Source organism: Miniopterus schreibersii (genome assembly GCF_964146895.1).
Source record: "Miniopterus schreibersii genome assembly, chromosome: X".
Lineage (NCBI taxonomy): Eukaryota > Metazoa > Chordata > Mammalia > Chiroptera > Miniopteridae > Miniopterus > Miniopterus schreibersii.
Window position 1 is genome coordinate 29,410,768 of NC_138104.1, and position 23,941 is coordinate 29,434,708.

The 23,941-nt window shown below is 40.5% G+C and overlaps 1 protein-coding gene across 2 annotated transcripts in view; it reads left to right on the forward strand.

The window, feature by feature from the left end:
• Positions 1-12,160: 12,160 nt before the first annotated feature.
• The window catches only part of SYTL4 (synaptotagmin like 4), a 67,054-nt gene continuing 55,273 nt past the window's right edge, over positions 12,161-23,941 (forward strand). Inside the window, exons 1-2 of one of the 2 annotated variants that reach the window (XM_081126039.1) lie at positions 12,161-12,310; positions 12,624-12,853. The gene's annotated coding sequence lies outside the window, so the exon portion shown is untranslated. Of the gene's footprint in view, positions 12,311-12,623; positions 12,854-12,970; positions 13,059-23,941 lie in introns of those variants that run through there. The other variant, XM_081126040.1, reaches the window with a different exon arrangement.

Here is a 23,941-nt window from a genome sequence, read left to right on the forward strand (position 1 = left end):
TTCACATCTATCATAGCCTGTTGTTGTCATAATCAAACTTTATCCTTTTGCAGGGGAAAACCCAAGGAATAGTGAGGTAAATGTCACAGTCATTTTTTCAACTACATGTGGTTAATTTAATGAGTTCATGTATTTTTATTCCCAGCCCAGGCATGATCCTATTGGACTATAGCGCCCCCCAAATGGATATGTATCAAAAGAAGATGAGTCCTGCTCAAGTGTGAAGAACCAAACAAAGGGTCAACTGGACTTAGCGTGGATGCCAAAGTACTTTTTGTTTTTTAAGTTTGATAGAAGCAAAAAAAAAATGTTGAAAATGTTGGAAGATATCTTCTGCCTTGAGAACTTGATTTTTATGTGCCTTGAGCACTGAATCATCCTAGCGTGGTGTAATAGAAAGGCCTTGGATTTAAGTACTTATTTCTTCACTTAGTGTTAATGTTATCTAACTTCTCAAGCCACAGTTTTCTCATCTGTAAGATGGAAAGAATAACAGTGCCTAATTTATAGTGCTATTGTGAGGATTAAGAGAGAGAATGCATGTAAAGCACTTTATACAGTGTTTGGCATATAGAAGCAGCTCGAAAAATGTTCATTAGTCTTTCCTTTTCCACTTGTACAGGAGTTTGTCTAGTATGCTTAGCTTGAGTCAAAAGTGATGGCTCTGGAGAGTTCTCTGAATTCAGTTGAAGTCCTTTGGACCATTTGTAGAATGGTCCATCTCTCTGTAGTGAGCATTTTCCCAAATATGGATTTTAGCATACATTCAAATGTGTTTTCGTTCATCTAGCAAAACCCCAGCCCACAAGAACTTTATCTTTATGACTCCTTTTTCCTCTTCCTCATTATCTTAGACCTCAGAAGTCAGAACTGAACTTCACAGGCAGCTCTGTAATTCGGCATGAAAGTTCACCATAGCTGAGGGGTTTTGCCTGCCCTCAGACAGGGTTTCTTAGCCTCTGCACTATTAATGTTTTCAGCTGGACACTTCTTTGGTGTGTGTGGGGGGGGGGGGCGGGTGTCTGTGCTGTGCACTATAAGATGTTTAGCAGCATCCCTGGCCTCTACATACTAGTTGCCAGTAGCACCCCATTCCTTCCCTGAGTTGTGACAACCAGAAGTGTCTCCAGACACTGCCAAATGTCCCCCGAGGAGAGGGGCCACATTGTTCTTGATTGAGAAGCAGTCCTAGGAGGAACAAATCTGCTAGCTCTTTAGCACACAAACATCCTTGTAGGGGTAGACTAGTGGAATATTTGGGACTTATTGGAAATTTAAAGGACATGGATGAGCGTGGGAAAGAAGAGTTTAGGCAGAGGAACAGCCTGGATTTTGAGAGAGAGCCTATTTTATATGCCAGGCCTTATGGATACAGAGATTAATGGCATAGGCCCTGCTCTGGAGGGGCTCACATTTCGGTGGGAGGTCCAACCTTGTGAACAATAAGAATGCAGTGCAGTAAGTGCAATGTCAGAAATATGTAAATGGTGCTATGGGACAATGGGAGCACAGAGGAGGGGCACCGATCTTAGTGTGGTGCAGGGAAGCCTTTCCAGAAAAGATCACATTAGAGTTGAATGAATAAGGATTAGCCTGGAGAAGATATAGAATAGAAGAGACATAGAGAATTTGGGGTTTGGAGGGAAGTGCAAATAAATCATTTAGATTGGCTGGGAGAGGAGTGCTCAGGAACAAGGAGTCTTGAGAGAGACAGCTTGTAAGATAGATGGAAAGCAGATCATGAAAGTCCTTCTAAGCCACATGAAAAAATTCTGAGAACCATCAAGAGCCATTGAGTTTCTCCATGATCCTGTTTGGATTTAGGGATGATTGTTTCAGCAGCAGTGTGGAAAATAGATAAGAAGTAGGGTGACTAATCAGGAGGCTATTGTTGCAGTCCAAGCAAGAGATGACTCTGTGTTAAGTTAGGGTAGTGGCAGTGGGAAAGCATTCAGGATCTATTTAGGTGATGAGAACAATAGGATATGGGGACTAGTTAGGCTTGGGGACAGATTCTAGCTAATGCTACTTGTAGCGCTCTTTATTAAGGATGGAAAAGACGAGTCAGAGAGGTTTGGAAGGAAGATGAAGTTTAAGTTTGGAAAAGTTGATTTGAGATGGTTGTGATCCTGGAGGTGGGGCTATCTGATAGGCAGTAAGTATATGAGTCCGAAGATTAGGAGAAAATTTAGAGTTGCGATTCAAGATTGAGTAACAATAAAGATAAATTTTCAAAAAAGGATGTGTATACTGAAAAGAGATAAAGGCTAAGGATATTTTTATGGCTTGTTCTTCACTTCATTTGTGTCACATCCTCTGAGATGTTTTCCTTCACTAACATATATAAAATATCACCCCTATTGCTCTCTGTCCCTTTACTGTGCATTTTTTGGTAACATGTCACTATCCCATATTATGTTATGCATGTGACCCATTAGCTTTTTGGTTACTCTCAGATGTTTACAATAGTTTAATTCATAGGCATTAAAATGTTTAACCATTTGATATCAAAAATTTTTTTTTATCTCATTCAATTTAAAGCTTCTCCTCTAGCCCCCAACCTCCAGTGCAGCTCAACTGGAGATCCCACAGATCTCTAATAAAGAAAAGTGACTTGGTCTGTTCTTTCACTCTCATTGCTCCACCCTTCCCCTGCTTGCTCTGTTGCTTCTGGTTCCTCCAGCATTCAGGGGTGGGGTGGAGAGGGAGAGGAAGTCTTAAAGGGACAGTGAGAGGCTTAATTGCCTGGGGCCAGTATAATCTGGCTATCAATACCCTTTGTGAAGAAGATGCCCAAATACTGCCTTTTTGAGTGATGTGTTTTTGTGGTTCCAACAGGGACCCCATTCACTCCCTATCCCCCTACTGGGGACCTCTTCCCTGTACCATTCCTAATGGGAGCAATGCTTTCCCCCTTGACTCTTGCCCACACAACTTTCTTCTCACGGGACCCTCATTCTTCTGTAGGAGTTGCCAGCTACAATCAGAGAAAACCACCTGGCCATAGAAAACCTGCTACCTTAGAAGTCTAGACATTTGCCCTGCGGTTGTGAACAACTTCAACCAGCCTTCTGCCTTCAGATTTCTTCAGGTAAAAGTCAAGCACAAGTGTCTATCTTCTGCAGACACCAAAGCACACATGATCCTTTGTGTCCAAAGGTTCTCCCATGATCTCTTCCTGCTTCAGTGGCAACACAGTCAAGAGACCTAACTTTTTTTTTTTCTGTAGGATAGCAAGACTCCAGCCTGGGAGTAAGAAGCCAGTGTTCCCTCTTGAAAGTTTTAATTGGGGTCCTTTTACTTGGCTTTAGCAGAGGAACAGTAGCACTTTCTACTTTAAAAATCATTTCTCTTCCTCCAGTTGATCTCTAGAATTCTCTTATGTAGACTGGAATTGAATGGTGAAGAATGATAATTGAAATACTAGTTTGGCTACCTCTTAGCAAGTACTAGTTGATATATTTATTTATTTTTGAGAGGCAACATGGAGTACTAGTGAACAATCTTAACTCTGGAGCCATAACGCCTGGCTTCAATTCCTGACTTAACCTTTTGACCTCTCTGTGCCTCAGTTTCTTTATTTGTAAAACAGGGATAATAAGAGTATCTACATCATAGAATTTTTGTGAGGACTAAATGTGTGTGTATCGTAGATAAATACCTTAGAACAGTATGTAGAATAACAGTGCTATATGTGCTATTAGTGCTATTGCTTATTTTTCGTTGACTTAAAACTTAAGCTCCATGCATTCAGGATCTTTTTTTGTTTACTGCTACATTTCCAGCTCTTAAAAACAGTGCACATAACAGGCACTAGTAAATGTTAGTGCCCTCAGACTTCTTCTGAATGAATTAATGTGACATTTAAGCTTTAGAAGTTAAGGTGTGCGCAGGGAAAGTAGGGTCTGAGAAGATTAAGAAAGATAGCCAGAAAACTGTGATGTTTCAGAAGCTGTAGGAGAGGAGAACTTAACAAGGAAGGAATACACAACAGTGTCAAACATCACTTGAGTGTAAAAGAAAACTAAAACTAAAATATGGTCATTGTGTTTTGTAACAAGAGACCCCTATCTTTTTGCTTTCATATCCTGGGAAGTAAGGGTTTTCTTCTCTCCAGAGGTATTTTATTAGAATGAATGACCACTCAGAACAAGTCTTTGAATAAGTCTTAAAAGTTTTTAGCTCTGTGTTATCAACCTCCAAAGAACAAACCAGTCCTGCACTCACTTAGTTTGGGCCATAACAACAAAGGACCCACTCTTAATACGATACGGTCCATTTTCTTGACCCCAAATTCTCCTCTTGAATCCAAGAGCAAAACTTGCTTTTGACATCTGCACACAACTCCGTGCTAGTTCCCCACCTAAGAATGTTCTTCTCCCTTTTCCCCACCCACCCTTGCTTTTCAAGAATACAAGTAAAATGTATAAAGAACTGTTAACAACTCAATAATAAAAAGACAAATTAAAATGGACAAAAAAATTTCAATAGATATTTCTTCAAAGAAGATATACTAATGGCTAAAAGTACATGAAAAGATAGTCAACACCACTAGTTGTTAGGGAAAGGCGAACCAAAACTACACGAGATGCCACTTCACACCCACTGGGATGTCTGTAATCAAAAAACCAATAACAGGTGTTATCGAGGATGTCGATAAACTGGAACCCTCATACATTGCTGGTGAAAATGTAAAATGGTGCAGCCACTTTGGAAAGCAGTCTGGCAGTTCATCAAAGGGTTAAATACAGAGTTACTGTATGACCCAGCAATTCCACTTCTAGGTACACACACAAGACATTTGAAAACATATGTTTAAAAACCCCTCACACGTGAATGTTTACACCAGCATTATTCACAATAGTCAAAATGTACAGACAACCCAAATGGCCATCAACTGATGAATGAATAAGGAAAATGTGGCCTATTCATACAGTGGAATATTATTTAGTCATAAAAAAGAATGATTTTAGTGATGTCACAAAAAATGATGGAGTAGAGAACTCCAGAGCTCTTTGAAAGGCTGTAATTAGCTACTAAATAAAATCTATGTTCATTAACATGGCTCACAAGGCCTCTGCAGTTCTAATCCTTACCCATCTGTTATAGGTGAAATTATGCGCCTTTCTAAAATTCATATGTTGAAGTCCTAAACCCCAGTACCTCAGAATGTGTCCTAACTTGGAAATAAGGTCATTGCAGATGTAATTAGTTGAGATTAGGTCATTTGGGTGGGCCCTAATACAATATGACTGCTGTCTTTATAAAAAGGGGAAATTTGGGCACAGGGACACATGCACAGGGAAACTGCCATGTGAAGATGAAGGCAGAGAAGGGGTAATGCTTCTGTGATCCAAGATATGACAAAGATTGCCAACAGGCCACTAGAAGCTAGAAGAGGGGGACTGTTTTGCAGGACTGGCTTGTTCTTTGGAGGTTGATAATGCAGAGCTAAAAACTTTTAAGATTCTTCCTCATACCCCTCAGAAAGAGCTAACCCTGCAGACACTTTGATCTCAGACTTCTAGCCTCTAGAACTGTGAGACAATACGTTTCTGTTGTTGAAGCCACTCAGTCTGTGGCACTTTGTTATGGCAGTTCTAGTACACTAATACACCATCTTTCTAGCCTCGTCTGTGATCATTTTTTCCTTACACGTTATGCTCCAATGCCGCTTCCTTTGGGTAGGCCTAATGTTTCTAGCCTTTTGTTCTTGCTTATACTATTCTGCCTAAAATACCTTTTTGGTCTAGCTAATTCCTATTCATATTTTAAGATTACTTTTTGCAGGAACTCTTCACTGACCACCCCCCACCAGGCTGGTGTAAGTGGCCTTGCTATGTGCTTCCACATATCCTGTGTATCTCCCCAGCTTTGCACTTTATACATTATATTATAATTGTATAATTGTATGTTTATGGTTTGTCTGTCTCCACCCACCCCATGCAATAAATGGTGAACGCCGTGAGGAGTCACCAAAATCCCAGTGCCTAGCACAGTATACTTTCCACATAGTATATGCTCAATACATATCTTTGAATAAAAGGACTTTTTAAAAATAATTTCAGTGTTTATTCTTCTTATTTCTCCCCATAGCACCTACTAAAGTGCTTTGCATAAAGGGTGCTCAGTACATCTTGATGGTTCTAAACTGAGGACATTTGGCAATAGCTGGAAACATTTTCAGTTGTCACTATTGGCATCTAGTGGGTAGATGTCAGAGATTCTGCTAAATATCCTACAATGCACAGGATAGCCCCTGAGAGTGAAGCATTATCTGGTCCAAGATGTTAATAGTGTGGAGGTGGAGAAACCCTGATCTTGACTGAATAAGAGACTGAGTCTACTTTTTACACCCTGTGCTCACGATAGACAGTGCACTAGTGCGCTAAATATGCTCAGTTGGGAAGCCTTCTATTTTTGATCATTTCTTTTCAAAAGTAAACTATTACTCAACAAGACATGATGAGGGAGTGTCCTGGCATTCAGAATTAAGACTTTGGCAATTGAAAAGTACCCGATCAATAAGAGAACACATATAATTTACAATATTGTTATTCCCGAAATGCTCTATAGCAGTGAAAATGAATTAGAGCTACACTTATCAACAGGGATAAATCTCATAAGCATAATGCTAACTGAGGAAAGCAAACTGCAGAAAATACAGAGTTATATTATCTATATAAAGTACTACATATCGTTTAGGAATAGACACATATGTAGTAAATGTATAAAGACAGCTATATAAATGAGCAAGATCAAATCTGGGAGAGTGAAAACCTCGGGATGGAGGTGTATACAGAAGGCTCAGACTGCAATGGTAATGCCTTATTTCTTAAGCTGGGTAGTGGGCATAGGCTTGTTAAATTATTCATTATACATTTATGTATTTTTGAAATATTCAATACTTTTCAAAAAGAGCAATTGCTCAATACCGAGGCATCCTGTCACCTGGGCCTGAGGAAAAACTCCATCTTTTCAGCTTGCACTTGCCAGAACTCCCTCAACGTGGCAAAACCAAACCATTCATTGAATCCAATCATTCACTATGGGACAGGAGCTTACATACTATCCCTAGCGTAATAATCCATCGGTTCCTGTTTACATTATTGCACAGGATGGTGCCTGGCACTGCTTGCATTGAAACCCTCACAATATTTGGCATAAGAATTTAAGCACAGAATCCTTGTGGCAAATGTAGAGGATCACACAGAAATAGATAGTAGTTTGCAAAGCATAGAATCTGTGTAAACAGGCCATTGGCTAACTTTGTTTTGGTTCATTGTCTATGTTTGTCTCTGTGCATTTGCAGCTGGTTTAGTGATACTGTCTTAGAGTAAAGGAATCAGGCACTCACACATCCTCTTTAATGAAGTGGACCTTGGAGAATGAGAAACTGCACACGTATAAAGAAGTACAAACTTGAAATAATATCTGGAAATTTTGCTGTGGAATAAGAAGACTGAACTAAATGTTTTCTGAAGTCCCTTCTGGCCGAGGGCATTTCCAGCTCCTGCCAAGCACCACCTACAAAGAAGGAGCAGAGAAGTGCTTGGTCTGAGTTCTTGCAGGCCAGGTTAAGAAGGCGAAGACATTCAAAGCCCAGGGCCGAGCAGAGAGGCCCCAAGGATGGAGGTGGCGACTTCAGGCTGTGGGCAGGGTATTGAAGGTTTCAAGTACAAAAGAAAACACTTGGTAGACCCTGGGAGCTGAATTTTACTGTTTTGTCTTCTAGAATTAAATTTTTTTCTTTCTCTATTAAAGAGTTTCAAAACAGATGTTTTATATTATCAAAGCTATACATGCCATTATAAGAAAGTTGAAAAATACAGAAAAGTAGGAGGAAAATGAAAAATTCATTTAGTCTCACCACCTAGAGACAACCACTATTAATATTTTGCATATTTCTTTCTAGCCTTTTTTTCATGTATATCCTCCATTTCCATTAATTGTAGTGATCCTATTTTATATTAAATGTTGTATTCTACTTTCAATTACTATTAGACATAAGCATTTTCCTGTCATTATGAACTATGTGTAAATACAGTAGTCCCCACTATCTACCATTTTGCTTTCTATGGCTTCAGTTACCCACAGTCAACTGCAGTCTGAAAATATTAAATATATGCAAAATTCTAGAAATAAACAATTCGTAAGTTTTAAATTGTGTGCCATCCTGAGTAGTGTGATGAAATCTCATGCTTTTCTGCTCCATCCCACCCACGATGCTAATCAACCCTTTGTCTATTGTATCCACACTGTATACTTTGTGCCCAATTATTAATATCTGGCTATCTTGGTTATCATATCAATTGTCATGGTATTGCAGTGCTTGTATTCAAGTAACCCTTATTATACTTAATAATGGCCCCAAAGTGCAAGAGTAGTGATGCTAGCAATTCAAATATACCAAAAGAGAAGCCGTAAAGTTCTCCCTTTAAATGAAAAGGTATGTATGTATATGGAAAAAACCATAGTATATATAGGGTTCAGTACTACTTGTGGTTTCAGGCATCCCCTGGGGGTATTGGAATGTATCTCTCATGGATACGGAGGGACTACTGTATCTGTTTTATTGGCTATATAATATTACATTGTGTTACTAAACTAATTTACTTAACCATTGAACCACTAGTTTTTTTCCCTAGTATTTGATTATTCTAAGTAATACTGGATTAACATTGTTGTACAAAAAAGTCTGTGAAAGACACATTCATTCATTATACAATTGTTAGTGAGAACCTACTATGTGTCAGGGACTATGGTAGGTGCCAAGTTTCTGCCTTGTTTTTTTTTTGTTTGTTTTTTTTTTTTTATATTGAGATAGGAAACACCGGAGGGAGAGCAAATTTAAGAGAAAAGAGGGTAGGTTCATCTTTGGATGCGCTGAGTTTGAAGTGCCTGCAAGACATCTAAGTGGAGTGTGAAAAAAGCAAAGCTCAGTGGCAGAGAGATAGAGATATAAAATTACAGTTGTAGACTGACGAATCTCAGAGGGAAGGTGGGGGCTAGGTGGGTGGGTGGGAGGACATTAACCAAAGAACTTAGATGCATACATGCATAACCCATGGACACAGACAGTAGTGTGGTGAAGGCCTGGAGGTGGGGGGTGGGAGTGCATGCCGGGTGGAGGGGATCAATTGGGGGAAGAGGGGGGACATCTGTAATACTTTCAACAATAAAGATAAATTTTTAAAAAGTTGTATGCTCACCACTATCTAGCTCTAGAACATTTTTATCACCCTAAAAAGAAACCCTATATCCATTACCAGTCATCTCCTATCCCTTCATTCCCCTAGTCCTTGGCAGCCACTCATCTACTTTGTCTCTATGCATTTGCCTGTTCTGGACATGTCATACAAATATAATCACTCTTATGCCGTTTTTTTCATGTTCTCAAAGTTTATCCATGTTGTAGTATGTATCAATTTTTCATTCCTTGTTAGGGCTGAGTAGGATTCCATTGTGTGGCTGTATTGCAATTTGTTTATCCATTCATTGGCTGATAGACATTTGGGCTATTTCTACTTTCTGGCTATTATAATGATGCTATGCACATTTGTGTACAAATTTTTGTGTGGACATGTTTTTATTTCTCTCAGGTGTATACCTAGAATTAGAATTACTAGGTCCTATGGTAATACTATGTTTAACTTTTTGAGGAACCGCCAAATTGTTCCACAGTAGCTATAGTGTTTTACATTCTCACCAGCAGTGTATGAATGATGATTTTAATTTTCTCACATCCTCACCAACACTTATTTTTTTTCTTTTGATTGATCATAGTCATCCTAATGTACATGAAGTAGTATCTCATTGTGGCTTTGATTTGAATGGCTGCAGTATCTTTACTAGAAAAAAAAATCAGCTCATCCTCTGGCACTTGCTATGTGACTACTAGACTGACTAATGAATCCTTTTCAAAAGAATCATCAAAAGCAATTCAATTGAACTTGATGTTAGAGGATTATATCCATTGGCTATAATAGGATTATGTATTCCTATCCATTGTTACGTGACTTGACCGTGCATCCTGTGGGAAGAGTCTATGTTTTTGCCCTTGACTTTGGGCTTGACCACATGGCATGCTCTAACCAACAGAATGTGAAAGGACGTGTTATTTGCCACAATTGAGCAGAAGTTTACAATTCCACATTTCCTCTCAGTTTCTCTTTCTCTCAATCCTATACTCTGTCATATCCCAGATAGGGGCTGCTCCTTGAGCCTGGGTCCCACAATGAGAAGACATACATGGCAGAACCCCAGTCTACCTGTAGCCAAGCAAAGCCAAGCCTGTCAGATAGTTGATACTAGTACATTAACTAAAAGTTTTATATATTTTTATATGCATAAAAGAAAAAGTCTCAAAAGCTCACTAAACTGTTAATTGTGTTGATTAAATCAGTGTATGCATGGATAATTTTCACTTTGTTCATTTTTGTATTGTTTGGATTTTTAAATCAACTTATGTACTTTTGTAATTCTTTCTTCACTTAGTTTTTAAAAAATTACCCATACTGTCTATTCAACATAGATAGCTTAAATTATAATGAATTTACTTTTTGAGAAAAAGAAATCAATAAAAATGAGTTTATTTTTTAAAATTTAAGTTGTATACAGAGGGAAGGCGGGGGTAGGTGGGTGGGAAGAGATTAACCAAAGAACTTACATACATATACACATAACCATGGACACAGACAATAGTGTGGTGAAGGCCTGGGATGGGGGGTGAGGGTAGGGTAGAAGGGGTCAATGGGAAAAAAGGGGACATCTGTAATACTTCCAACAATAAAGATAAATTTAAAAAAATACAGTTGTGCTCATATAGATGGTAATTAAAGCCAAATGAGTGAAAGAGATCATTGAGAAAGGAATATATGTAGCCTACCCTTGAGAATGTCTGACTTTCAGAGATTAGAAAGCAAGTGAAATCTACAAAGGAGACTAAGGAGAGGGCAAAGGGGTAGAAGGAAAAGCAGAAGAGTATGGTGTCATAGATGCCACAGAAAGACTTTCGAGGAGAAGGAAATGGTTAACAGCGTTAAATGTAGGGAAGAGGTCAAGGAAGATAAGGACTGAAAATGCCTTGTCTGTCTATCTATCTGTCTATCTATCTATCTATCTATCTATCTATCTATCTATCTATCTATCTATCTATCTATCATCTATCATCAATCATCTATTTATGTATAAGTTATCTTGTTGAGCACAGTTTCCGTGGAGTGTTAGTGAAGGAAGCCAAATTGCTGAATGAGAAGAAAGGGAATGGAGATTGCAAGTGTATATTTTCAATAAGCTTGTCCATAAAGAGGAACTGGGGAGGTACCTACAGTGTAGGGAGGAGTTTTTTTAAGGTAGTAGAGACTTGAGTGTGTTTAATTGCTTGCTGATATTTGAGAGGGAGTTGAACATAGTGATGAGAAGAAGGGAGGGAACGAGAAGAAGGGAGGAACAGAAAAGAATCTACAATTACTGGGGAGAAGTTAACATGTTAACATTTTAATTTCTCGTGAGATTTTATATATATATATATATATAATTGTTCACATGCTTTCTCAAAGGGTTTTTAACCAACATACACTCCCACCAGCAATTATGAGACAGCTTGTCTGGTGGCCAGTTTGTCATCATTGTTATAAAAACAAACCAAAAAAACTTTGCCAAATAACCTCGTTATTATTCCAATTTGCTCTTCTTTGATTAATAGTAAGTTGAATATTTTACCCTGTTGTGACTGTGTGTGAATTTAGTTTTATGTCCTTTGCCCAAAACGTTTCTATTTTAGACAGACATTTTCCTTTGCCATAGAAGACAGAAAGTTGGAGGATCGGAAGGGTATCATATTTTATTTTCCCAAATTATACGGTCTAGAGTCTTCATCTTCCCAAAGGTACACGACAATTTGACAACTCGTGGCTCAGCTGAGCCTCAGAGGCAGGTAATTTAGCACCTGACAGAGTGACCACAGATGGAAGTGAAAGCGGGGTTAGTCTTAGACCCCTATACTTAGTCTTCAAGCTCCCCTTCCTAACCCGGGAGGGCCTCCGCCCAGTGCTTTAAAACTTTGGCCCCCAGAGCTCCCCTAGAAGTGGCGCGATCCCCTAGGTAGGAGCCCCGAGCGCTGTGCGGCCCCTTTAAGAGTCCAGCTCCTCCCAGCTCCAGGGAAAGTTGGAGCTTTTTCCGCCTCCCGGGGAGGTTGAGAAGGGCCGGCCGCCCGAGCGGGGTTGCAGTGTTCCCCGGGCTGTAGACCCTGCCCTGAATCCGACACTGGGACGCCTCGCCCTCTCGTGGCACCTGTTGCAGGTGACAGGTAGGTCCGCGGCCAGAGGCCGCCCCTTTGCCCCCGGTCGGGGACTCCCCTCGGGTCCCCAGCCCCTTCGCGCTGCGCCCCCACCCCCATCCCAGGGATCTGCACCCTTCCCTGCCCGCTGGGCTCGCCGGGTCTTCACAGCCCCCTTCCCCCGCCGGCCTCCCTGGACCGCGAGCCCCGCGCCTCCGCCGCCGCCTGCCTGGGGCGGTCCCTCGCCGCCCGTCGGCTCCTTCCCGGGCCCCTTCCTCAGCCCAGCCGTCGCTCCCGCGGGCTGCGCCTCTCAGTGTCCCTCTGTGTCTCGCCTCTCGCACAGTGGCCGACTTTTCCCGCCTGCGGAAGCCGGAGCACGTCCCAGGAGCCAGCCGTGGGGCGGGGGTTGGGACCGGGTTCCTAGCGGGAACTGAGCCCTCGGAGACGTCGAGTCGGTGACCCTCTCGCCGGTTCCTCTGGCAGCGCCCAGGCGTCGCGCGTGGTCTCTGGCCCCGCGCTTCTTCCGGACGTCGGGCGGCGGCCGCTTCCCCGGCCTCGGCCGGCGCGCCCCAGGTACGGGCTGCGGCCGGTCGCTCCTGCCTTAGGGGGCTCGCTCCGCGCTGGGGGCTGGGGGCTGGGGGCTGGGCGCCGGGCAGTGTGCTCTGGGGCTGAACTGCTTTTTCTTGCCAGCCTTCAAGCAAGTTTTGTGGATTTGCTCCTGGAGGATGGTCCCCAGAGCCCTCAGAAAGGGCACAGAACACTTCTGTCTTCTGTGATGGTTTGTAAAGGGGTACATGACCGCCTCCTGCTCTTAATGTAGAATGAAACGGTTGGTTTTTGGTGGTGAAATCATTTGGTTAGAATTCTGGTGGCTTTAACAAGTGATCTGTTTGTCATTAACTAAACTTTTCTTCCCCCCAGTACTCAGCTTCTTCAGAACCAGAGGACCTAGCATTCCAGAAGACAGCCTTTGGCAGGGGTGGCCCTAGACCTTGAACATTTGTGTCAGGAATTAGTCTTCAGTACATCCCAGACCTCCTATTTTTAACTGGCTTCTTTTCTGCTCTTTCAGGGTCCCACCTCCACCCCTCATAAATCCATTAATATTAAGGGATCAATGACCTAATGTGTTTACCCACTTGGTTTGTGGAGAGACCAGTGTCTGATGCAAAGAGCTGAGGCCCTGAGGAAGTTTTTTGTTGTAGTTGTAGTTGACTTTTTAAAAGCACCTGCTGGAAATTCTAGTAGAAAAAGACCATCAACTTGACTAGTGAGACTTTTCCTGGCAGGGGAAGACCATTTCTGGTAACAGCTTCAGGAGACTCAAAGTCAGAGCCTGTTGAGGGATAATTGGTCTGTGAGTGTAAGTAGCATTCTGGATAATACTCTCTGAGCTTAAAACACTGCTACGAATAATGGTTGTTAGAATCTATTGAATTAGGTGCTGTGATAAATTCTTGACATAATTATCTCATATAATCCTCATAACTCTATGCAGTAGGCACTACAATTATAACTGTGTTGTGATGAAAAGGAAACTCAAAGGTTAACTGCTTTGCCCCAAATCACCCAACAGATGAGGGGCAGAGCTGGGTCATCTGACTACACAGCTGTGTTCCAATCCCCTGTCACACCACCTCTGCTGTCTTACATGTTAGGAACACTAAATAGCTCACAAGTGAGGACTAAGTGATTATAAAAATTCCCCTTCCAAGCTGAAGCATACATAAGTTATGGTCCTTGACTCCACCCTGGATGCACTGTGGAGGCTTTGGACCACTTACCTCATGGGTATCTTACCCACTCCACCATTTCACTTCCAATAGGGGTCCAATCGCCACATGGCCACTATAAGTCCAGACCCCTGAGTGTACTCAGCTGAATGAAACCTCTGGGGCTCTCGGCTCAATAGTAATTGTCCTAAATTAGGGATGGGTAACTCTGGGTTCTAGGGATGTGTACCTGACTCAACTTCTTCCTTTCCTGCTGGCTAGGGGAGAAAGGAGGGTGTGGTATGTGTGAAAAGGATTCCCCAGCAGCCAGGCCAGAAAGCCTGAGGGGGAGTATTTGCTTGTTTTATGGTGGGATGGATGGAGTACCTTAGGCAGGAACAGTCCAGGAGAAAAATGTCCTTCCTGATCTCATCTCTGGGCCTTTGCTCAAACTTCTCTCTCTCTTTTTTCCTCCTGAAAAGATAACTTACCACCCATTCCACTCCCCTGCCATTAATCCCTACTGATCTCTCAAGATTTAGCTCTAGCCCAGCCGGGCGTGGCTCAGCGGTTGAGCATTGACCTGGGATCCAGGCAATAGGGGTTCGATTCCTGGTCAGGGCACATGCCCGGGTTGCAGGCTCGATCAATGACTCTCTCATCATTGATGTTTCTATCTCTCTCTCTCCCTCTCCTTTCCTCTCCCTGAAATCAATAAAGATATATTTTTCTAAAAAAAAAAAAAAAAAAAAAAAAGATTTAGCTCTAAAGTCACCTCCTTTGGAAAACCTTTTCTGAACAACATAGTCCCTTCCCCTAAACAGCATTACCAGTTAGTCTGTATCCTAAACCACTTTGCTTACACTTCAGGCAAGTCCTTAAGCCCTCTCTTAGTTGCTTTTTCACCTGGAAGGTTGTAACCTCTTTAAGGGCAAGGTCTGGATGTTGGAGCTCCCTTTGCCTTAAGCATGAGAAATTAACAAATATTTGTGCTAGGAACTGGGGATACCGTGCCTTCAAGGGCCTGAGGTCTGATGATGGTGGCATTAAAGTACAAATGACACCTTTCTGAGGCACTTGAAACCAGACAGCTAGGAGCTTGTACTTAAATGTCACCTTAGTGAGGCCTTCCCTAACCATCCTGTTGAAACTTGCAACCCTTCCCTGAACATTGTGTGCTCCTTCCTTACTTTATTACTCTAGTGTATCACAGTGTGTATTTTATCCATTCTTCTCTCTTGTCTGGCCCTCTCCCCTCTCCACAATGTAAGCTCCATGTGGGTAGGGTTTTCCATTTTATGCACCAGCGAACCCCAGCATCCATAAGGCGGCCTGGTGCAGAGGTACTTATTAATATTTGTTAAATGAATTAATGAATGACATTACTGTTCTAGGAATTGGCACTTTTTCCTGGGCTCCTGGAACTGAAACTGAGTGAGCCCTGCCTGTTACCCGGCAGCTGTGAGGTTGCCCTGGGCCTGGTTCTCGATGTTTTCCTTCTGCCGAGTTTTGTTTTGAAATTGCATTCCTGATTACAACTCTGACCTAGTTGGAAGTACTTCCTTTCTCTCTTTTGAAGGCGTGAGTCTCTGAGTGGAAACTTCCGAAGTTTAAAGTGGAAATGTAAAGATACTAAGTTTCTGGTGGGTAGGAAGGGTGTGGATTATCAGATGTCTTGAGGTGTTTCAGGCATTTGGTGAGCTCAGTAAGAAGCTGGAGAACGTTACTGTGCCATAGGGAAGTGAATAGCCCAAAAGAATAAAAGATGTCACAAATTAAGCTTCTGATCTCACCCAAGTCACCTTTAGCCTTTTAGGCCTGAGGTAGTTGTTGGATTATGAACTTAATGGAAAAGCCATTGCTGAGTGCTACTTGTATAGTAATTGGAAGGGGGAGGGAGGGATGGAGGGAGGGAGGAGGAGAAGGAGGAGAGAGAGAGAGAGAGAGAGAGATATCAGTTGCCTCCCATACATGCTCCAAGCGGGGATCCAACCTGCAACCTGGGTCTGTGCCCTGACCGGGAATCAAACCCGAGACCTTCTAGTGCATGGGACGATGCTCCAACCAATTGGGCCACACTGGCCAGGGCAGCACTTGACCAGTTTTATGTTAGGAGAATCATACTGAGAGGACACCACAGATAACATAAAAGAAAAGAAAAAGTACTGTTCTGTTTAAATGTGCTTTGAAATATTTAGAAAGAAAGGGGCTAGAATCCCTTAATAGACAGGCTTGGAAGGAATTGGGCCCTTGATATGGTGGTAAATATGTGACTCTTCACCATTTGAAACTCACCAGTTCTTTGAAACTCAAGTTTGTACAGAGAACTTCTGCTCAGCCCCCCTGTTCTACTAGATTTGTCTCCATCAGCCTCTGAACACTGGAGTGAAACCAGGCTCAGTCCCTGGACTTTTCGTCATCCAAAACCTTCCTAGAAGCACTCATCTAGCTCTATGGCTTTAAATACCATGTATCTATACACTCATCACTCAAAAGTTTGTCTCCAACATAGCCTTTCTTCTAAGCTCCAGCCTCATATATCCAATGGCCTATTCAACATCTCTACTTGGATGTCAAATAGACGTCTCAGATGGGACATGGCCAAAACAGGACTCCCGATGCCTCTCACATCCCCAGCCCCTTCCCTCAGCTTCCCCTGTCTCAGTAAAATGGCACCAGCATCCATTCGGTTGCTCAAACCAAGAATCTACGGGCACCCTTGATTCCTGTCTTTCTCTCAACCTCACAACATCCAATTCATCAGCAAGTCCTGTTGACCTGAACGGCGGAGTGTGTCATTTATTCTGCCACATGTATCCATCTCATTTGCCTGTCACTCTAGTCTGAGCTACCACAAGGCTGAAATAAATATCTTTGTACAATGCTCAAGGATGGATATAGATATAAGATGCACACATACAAATATTTACGTGGGATAGCTTTCTATGAGGAGATTTGCTATGTTAAAGGATATGTATTTTAAAAATGTGAGTAGGCACCACCGAAGTAACATCTAAGAAGGTTTATACTGTCACTATTGAGAATGCCTTTTCTTATTCCCTTGCTGAGGATAGACATTCTTTTTAATTTTTGCCAATCTGATAAGTGAAAAATAGCATCTAACTGATTTAACTTGCATTTCTCTGATCACTGGTGAGGCTGAGTATCTTTTCATGTGTGTTAGCTAATTGTATTTTTCCTGAGACTTGCTCTTGAATATCCTTTGCCCATTTTTCTTTTGGCTTATATGTTTAATTTGTTTGTAAGAACACTGTATTTATTAGGGATATTTACCCATTACCTGTTATTTAGTGCAAGTTTTTTTCTCTCTGGTCTGTCATATGTCATAACTTTGTTCATGATGTGTATCCCTCTTGTAATCAGATAAAACACACTATAAAACATTTAAAAACATGTTCATTAGATTTGGCAATTAGGAGCTCAGTGACGACATCGGTAAAGCAGGAGGAGAGAGAGGCAGATTGTAGAGAGTTGGGGAGTGAGCACTGAGGACTGATAGGGAATATGGTATACACTTTGAGGGGGCTTGGCTATGATGGAAAGGAGAGAGTGTTTCTTATAGACGGTCCAAAAAATGTTAATTAATTTTGTTTTGTTTTAAATATAGAAGAGAGGTGAGTCCATTTATGTGTAGATGGCACAGAGCTTGATGATGTAAGGTCATTGAGAAAGCAAGAGGATGGGGGCTCCAGAGTGAAAGAAGTGAAAAGACTGGCCTTAGAGAAAGGGAGATGGCTCTTCCATTGAGACAGGAGGGAAAGAAGGTACCATTGGTGAGGCTGTGGAGAAAACAGGAGCTGTGGAAGGACAGGATTTTGAGAAAGGTCCCATCTGATGAGCATGGTGAGGAATTGGAGAGGCATTTGAGAGGGATGGAAAGAGGAGCCCTTTAGAGGTATATCATCCAGATTGCCACATCATAGTGAGCCAAAAAAGGTTTGGATAACTTGAATGTGTCTCTGCCTCAAGTCACAGAACCCTGTATCCATTCTCTCCAGTACTCAGCATCTCAGGTGTAGAACAGAGTATGGACAGTCTAGTTTGGGGGATTTTTCTGGGTGGCTGCGACAGAAATATAAGAAGGCACGAGATTGGACACTGCTGGCAGAATAGTTGAAATGATGGAGCACTGTGGCTTTCATATCTGTGACTATCTAAATCTACCTTGAACTTGAGTAATTCCTAAGGCATCTACACTGTTTCTTGTTTGTAGCTCTTATCAATTCAGATATCAGAACAGCTTTAGTATCAATGTCTTTATTGTTTGCAACTTATAAGAAAACATGGGTTGATTTACTGAGGGCATACAATGTGCCAGTTTCTAGGCTAGGTGCTTGAGATATAGTGGAGAAGAAGATGTTGGCCTTTTTAATGGAACTTATTTCAGCAGGAGAGATATGTGTTAAACAGTGTATCACGTAATAATTTAATCACAATATTGATAGTTCTATGAAGTTCAGATATTTTAGAAATCAAATTGTCACATTACTTTCTCTGAAAGGCTTTACCAATTTACATTTTATTTATTAATTTATTGTTGACACTATTACAGATGTTCCCCATCGCCCGCCCTTAACCTACTTCCACCCAACCTTTGCCTCCCCTCTCCCTCTGGTAATCACCACACTGTTTCTGTGTCCTTGGGCTACGCATATATATTCCTTGGCTAATCCCGTCACCTTCTTTCATCCAGTCCCCGGCACCCTCTCCCCTCTGACAACTGTCAGTCTGTTCCATGTATCCATGCTTCTGTTTCTATTTCATTCGTCAGTGGATTTTGTTCATTAGATTCCATATATGAGTGAGATCATGTGATACTTGTCTTTCTCTGACTGGCTTATTTCACTTAGCATAATAATCTCCAGGTCCATCCATGCTGTCACAAAAGGCAAGAGATCCTTCTTTTTTACAGCTGTGTAGTATTCCATTATGTAAATGTACCACAACTTTTTTATTCACTCCTCTACTAATGGGCACTTGAGTTCGTTGTCACCAATTTACATTTGCAAACAAATTATTAGAGTACCTCCTACATCTTCCCTCTTTAAAATTAAATGTTGTCTTTTTAAAAATTTGCTGAATTGATAGGCAAATATAAAAAATCTTATTGCTAGTAGGAGTGAAATTTTTACTTTTTTGCATTTATTGGTTACTTGATCTTCCTCCTTCAAGAATTATCTGTTCATGCTCTTTGTCTATTGGATAATTATCTCTCCTTGTTTTCAGTATAACTCTCTTTCCCTGTTTGAAGTCATTAATCAGCCTTCTCTTTCTCTTCTCTTAGCTCTGGAAACACTAAAATAGATTTCACCCGGTCTCTCAGGCCATTCCCTTTTGCTCTCCTTTGAATTTCTTTCTTTCTACTTTGGAAATATTGGTGTGCTTAGGGACTACTATATTTTTATTACTTGACCCAGTAAAAGATAACATATAAGTCTTCTGTTCTCATCACATCCCATTCCTCAGAGATAACAATATTAAATTTGTGTATCTTTTCAGACATTTTCCATGCCTATGTAAATATTTCCTTCCTCCTTTTCTTTCTTCCTTCCATCCAGTCTGCACATAAATATTAAAAGATATAAATGGAATCATGATATATGTTTTTCAATGTATTGTTTCCTTAATATTTGTGACAAGCTTTCAATGTCAATATATATAGAACTACCTCTTTCTTTTTACCAGCAACATAATATTCTATTATATGTATGTACCATAGTTTATTTAATCAATTTCCTATTGGTATGTGTTTATTTAAATTGTTGTGTTGTATTTTTTGTTGGTTCAAACAGTGAGCATTCTTATGATATATACTTGTGCATCTATTTGAATATCAGTAGGATATGTTTTTCAAAATGGCTCCATCAGAAACTGGTCAGTGGTGCTAAAGATTCAGAGAGATCTAGGAAAATAAAGACTAACTATTGTCCTTTGGATTTAGAAGATTCTTGGTGACCTTAGAGCAATTTCAGGGAAGTGGGGGGGATGGAATTCTAGTGGTGGATTGAGAAATGATTGGGATATGAGGAAGTGGAAGCAGTGAACATGGATCATTCCTTAGTGAAATTTGGTTCTGAAGAGGAGAGAGAGGGTAGTAGTAGGGGAAAGGTTGAGATCCAGGGACTTTTTTTAAAGTTTAGAAGGAACTTAGATGTCTTTAAAAGCTGATGGCAAGGATAATTGATAGAGCAAAGTCCTTATAGGACAGAGTCCTTATGCCAGATGGAAAAGCATCCAGACTGAGGTAGAGGAATTACCCTTAAACTAAAGGAAAGACATTAGTGTTCAGAATAATAAAAAGTGAATAGATATAGATGAAAGTAGGTTTATAGATTTGATGGCAGGAACTTACCTGACAGCACTTTTATTTCTCTATGATGTAAGAGGAAAGGTCATCCTCTTAGAGCAGTGGTTGAGGTGGGGCAAGGTTTGGGTTGGAGATTTGAGGTATTTGAGGAAGGTTTGAAATAGTTACCATGGTGACCAGGAGAGCAAATTAGGACCAGGGAAGCATACTTGGAGTATCAGGCAGTGTTGAGGTGAGCTTAGTGACTAAGAATTCATACTAATAATAATATACCAGATTGTGATTTTTATTTTCTCCAGTAGACCTCAGGAGTCCCAGTCATAAAAGCATAACAGTTGGGCTCTTCTAGGGTTATGTTTTTTATTAGATATTTGCAATGAAAATATGGGTTATTGAGGATATTGACAAGAGTGCAGTTGAAACAATAGAGTCCAAACTCTCTAGGAAAGGAAGTGAAGACAGGAAGGAGCTGGCAGGGCAAATATAGAAGGGTCCATGGAAAGATGAACCCTCCCCTGTGAGGTCTGAGAACCAGTGTGAAGAGTCTAGAAGGATAGGGGATTATAATCAGAGTGAAGTATTTGAATTAATGATATCAAAAGTGGAGAAATTCTGGGTCATAAACTCTTGGGTGTGGCTGAATGTGATATATGGTATTTTTTATATCAGCTCATTCATTCAGCAAATATTTATTGTGTGCACATTATGTGGCACACAGCATTCTTGGCACTGGAGGTATAGAGATGAACAAAACAAAGCCCTTTCATATAGTTTACTATCTAGTAGGGGAGATTATTCACTTTTATAAAATAAAAGGGCATCTTCATTGATATGCTGATTACTGAATGTGTAGTTCTGTTTAGAAACAGTAATAATGCCAAGATCAAATATTTACATATATGAGGCCAGTAATGTCCATCTAGACATTTTGAGTGCCTTACTTTATTGTATGTTATATTAACTGAATTATGAAAATTCCTACCTCCTCCCCCGTTAGAACTTTTAAAGGCACTTTCATATGCTATGTTAGAATTGAAGATAAAGTAAATATATACATGTGTAATGTAGAATTTTAGCAGTTTTAACACATTAGTATTTTTTAAATGTTAGGACATTGCTTCTAGCTGTAGACCAGATGTTGACAATGCATGTACTAATCTTGTTCTAGGGATTTGATGTAATGTGTAAAGTAATTATGATTAAGCAGGCAGTTTAGGAGGGAAAGAAGGCTTATAGTATGTTAACATTTTACCTTTATTGTACATTCTCTAATATATATCAACTCCTTTGTATACATATGCTCATGTACCTATTTATTAGTATTTTATTTGAAAGAAATTAGTATTTATTTTATGCTGCATTGGCCTTAAATAACACTTTAAAATTATCTGACACGTATACAGTTTGATTTAAGTTCAACTACAGGTTGGTTGATTGTGTTTAAGGTTTCTGCGGCCATAGCTAGATCACAGCATCCCTAAAATTAAAAAAGTAACCAAATGCGTGAAATCACAGTTATGTGTGAACATGGGTTGGATTAGTCACGAACTATCATGATTTCTCATTTAAGGGGACTGTGTGGGTGATTTTTAGGTGACGTGGCCTGCAAGAATTAGATGGTAGCTAGAGTTCAGTTTAGAAATCCCCACCATCTGTGACCTTGGCAGGAGAAGAGGGTCTTCTCTGTGGGAGCTGCTGGTTTATTAAAGTTTGTTGAATAAGGAAAGATAATGGTGTTCCACGGCAATGAGGCTTATCATTGAAAAATGACAACATGTCAGGTCTCACCAGGCTTGAAAAAATGTTTTATGCATATAAATGACCTGGATTTTAAAACATTCTGTTCTTTTAGTTGGGGATTTTAGATCTTTTTAAGCTTTGGCACTGTTAAGGAAAGGGACTTTGGCCGAGGAGAGGATGAACTTGCTGTCCTTCACCCCATCAACTTCATGGGGCTCTTATGAATCCATTTGGCTCATGTGAAAAGCTTCAAGTGTAGGTCTTGCAAGCTGGAACACCAAATGGGATTTGTCTTAATATATGCATTTTCCCTGCCAACAGGGTGTGTGTTTGGATGTATGGTCCTGTTTTTATGATATTTTCTACTTCTATGTACCATGTTTATGGACATCTACCTTCTAGGATTGGTGGTAGGTTTAAGGCGCCTGGAGTTGCTGAAGAGCAGGAAAAAAGTGTGAAATCATGAAAATAAGACCACATTTCCATCTATCCAATTAGTAACCAATCTGCAGGAGACATATATATCTGTACAGGGTGGGGCAAAAGTAGTTTTACAGTTGTTCATATGAAAATAATACAATAATTAATAATAATACGAAAATAAATTCTGTTTTGTGTATTCACAACTGTAAGCCCTTTTATTTTTGTGTATTCACAACTGTAAACCTATTTTTGCCCCCATATAATATATATGTATATATATACACACACACACACACACACACACACAGACACACACACACATATATATTTACATACATATGACTTCTAGCTTCCCTCTGGGATTTACTTTAGAGAAGTATATATTTTTTTTCAGTGGGAATTTCTTCAAGCCATTTTTGAACAGAATTTGGTTGTATGGAAAGGTAGCTTAACAGGATCACTTTATAAAGTATACGATTATCTAACCACTATGCTGTATACCTGGAACTAATACAAAATAAGATTGCGTATCAACTATAATCGAAAAGTTAAGTTAGAAAAGGTAGCCTTGCGGATTCAATCTGTAGGAAATTGTCCACATTTATGATTCTAAGGGCTAACAAAGGAGATATTTTAGTTACTCCCCCCACCCCTGTACTCTCCTACCATCCTTGAGAAGGAATGTCCTGATGAGAAGAATGGGCCTTTTCCTATGTGTAGAGTTACTCTGAACCTGTTACGCATTACTACATGGGGAGGTCAGAGAACTGAGAAAGTAAGCTGGATCAAGGGCCCCTCAAATGTTCATCTGTTATTAGCTGAGGACTTTTTAAAAACTCTGCCTCTAGTTCTAGGTAGGATGTCCCCTTTCCCAAATATCACCATGTGGGAGCAATAGTATCAGAATACGAAGACACTGTATACCATAGTGGTTAAGAGCTTGGACTCTGGAACCAGATTGCCTGGGTTCAAAAACTAGACTCTCAGTTACAGGGCATAAGACCTTGGGCAAGTTATTTGTTCGATGTGTGCCTCACTTTCCTCATTTGTAAAACATGCTAATATGGTACCTACCTCATATGATTGTGAAGACTAAACGACTCCATATATGTAAAGTGCTTAGAAAAGCGCTTGGTACATAGTGATCATTACAGAAATGTTAACTGCTTTCTTTTTCCCCTCCCTCACCCTTCCTCCTCCTTCCTCCATCATCATCATCATCACCACCACCATCATCACTATCATCTTAAAAGGAGCTAAAACTACGAAATGTCTCAGTACATGCAAGCTCCACTTTTTGTAGAGCCTGTTTTGAAAAGGATTGTGGGGACAAAAGAAACAGTGCAAAACCAAAATCAGAATATTATAAAATTGAGAGCTAGTTATAAATTTTTGGTTGTTAGGGGAAGTAAAAAACAAACAAACGTGTCTACCATAACAATTTTGAGAAGGTGAGCA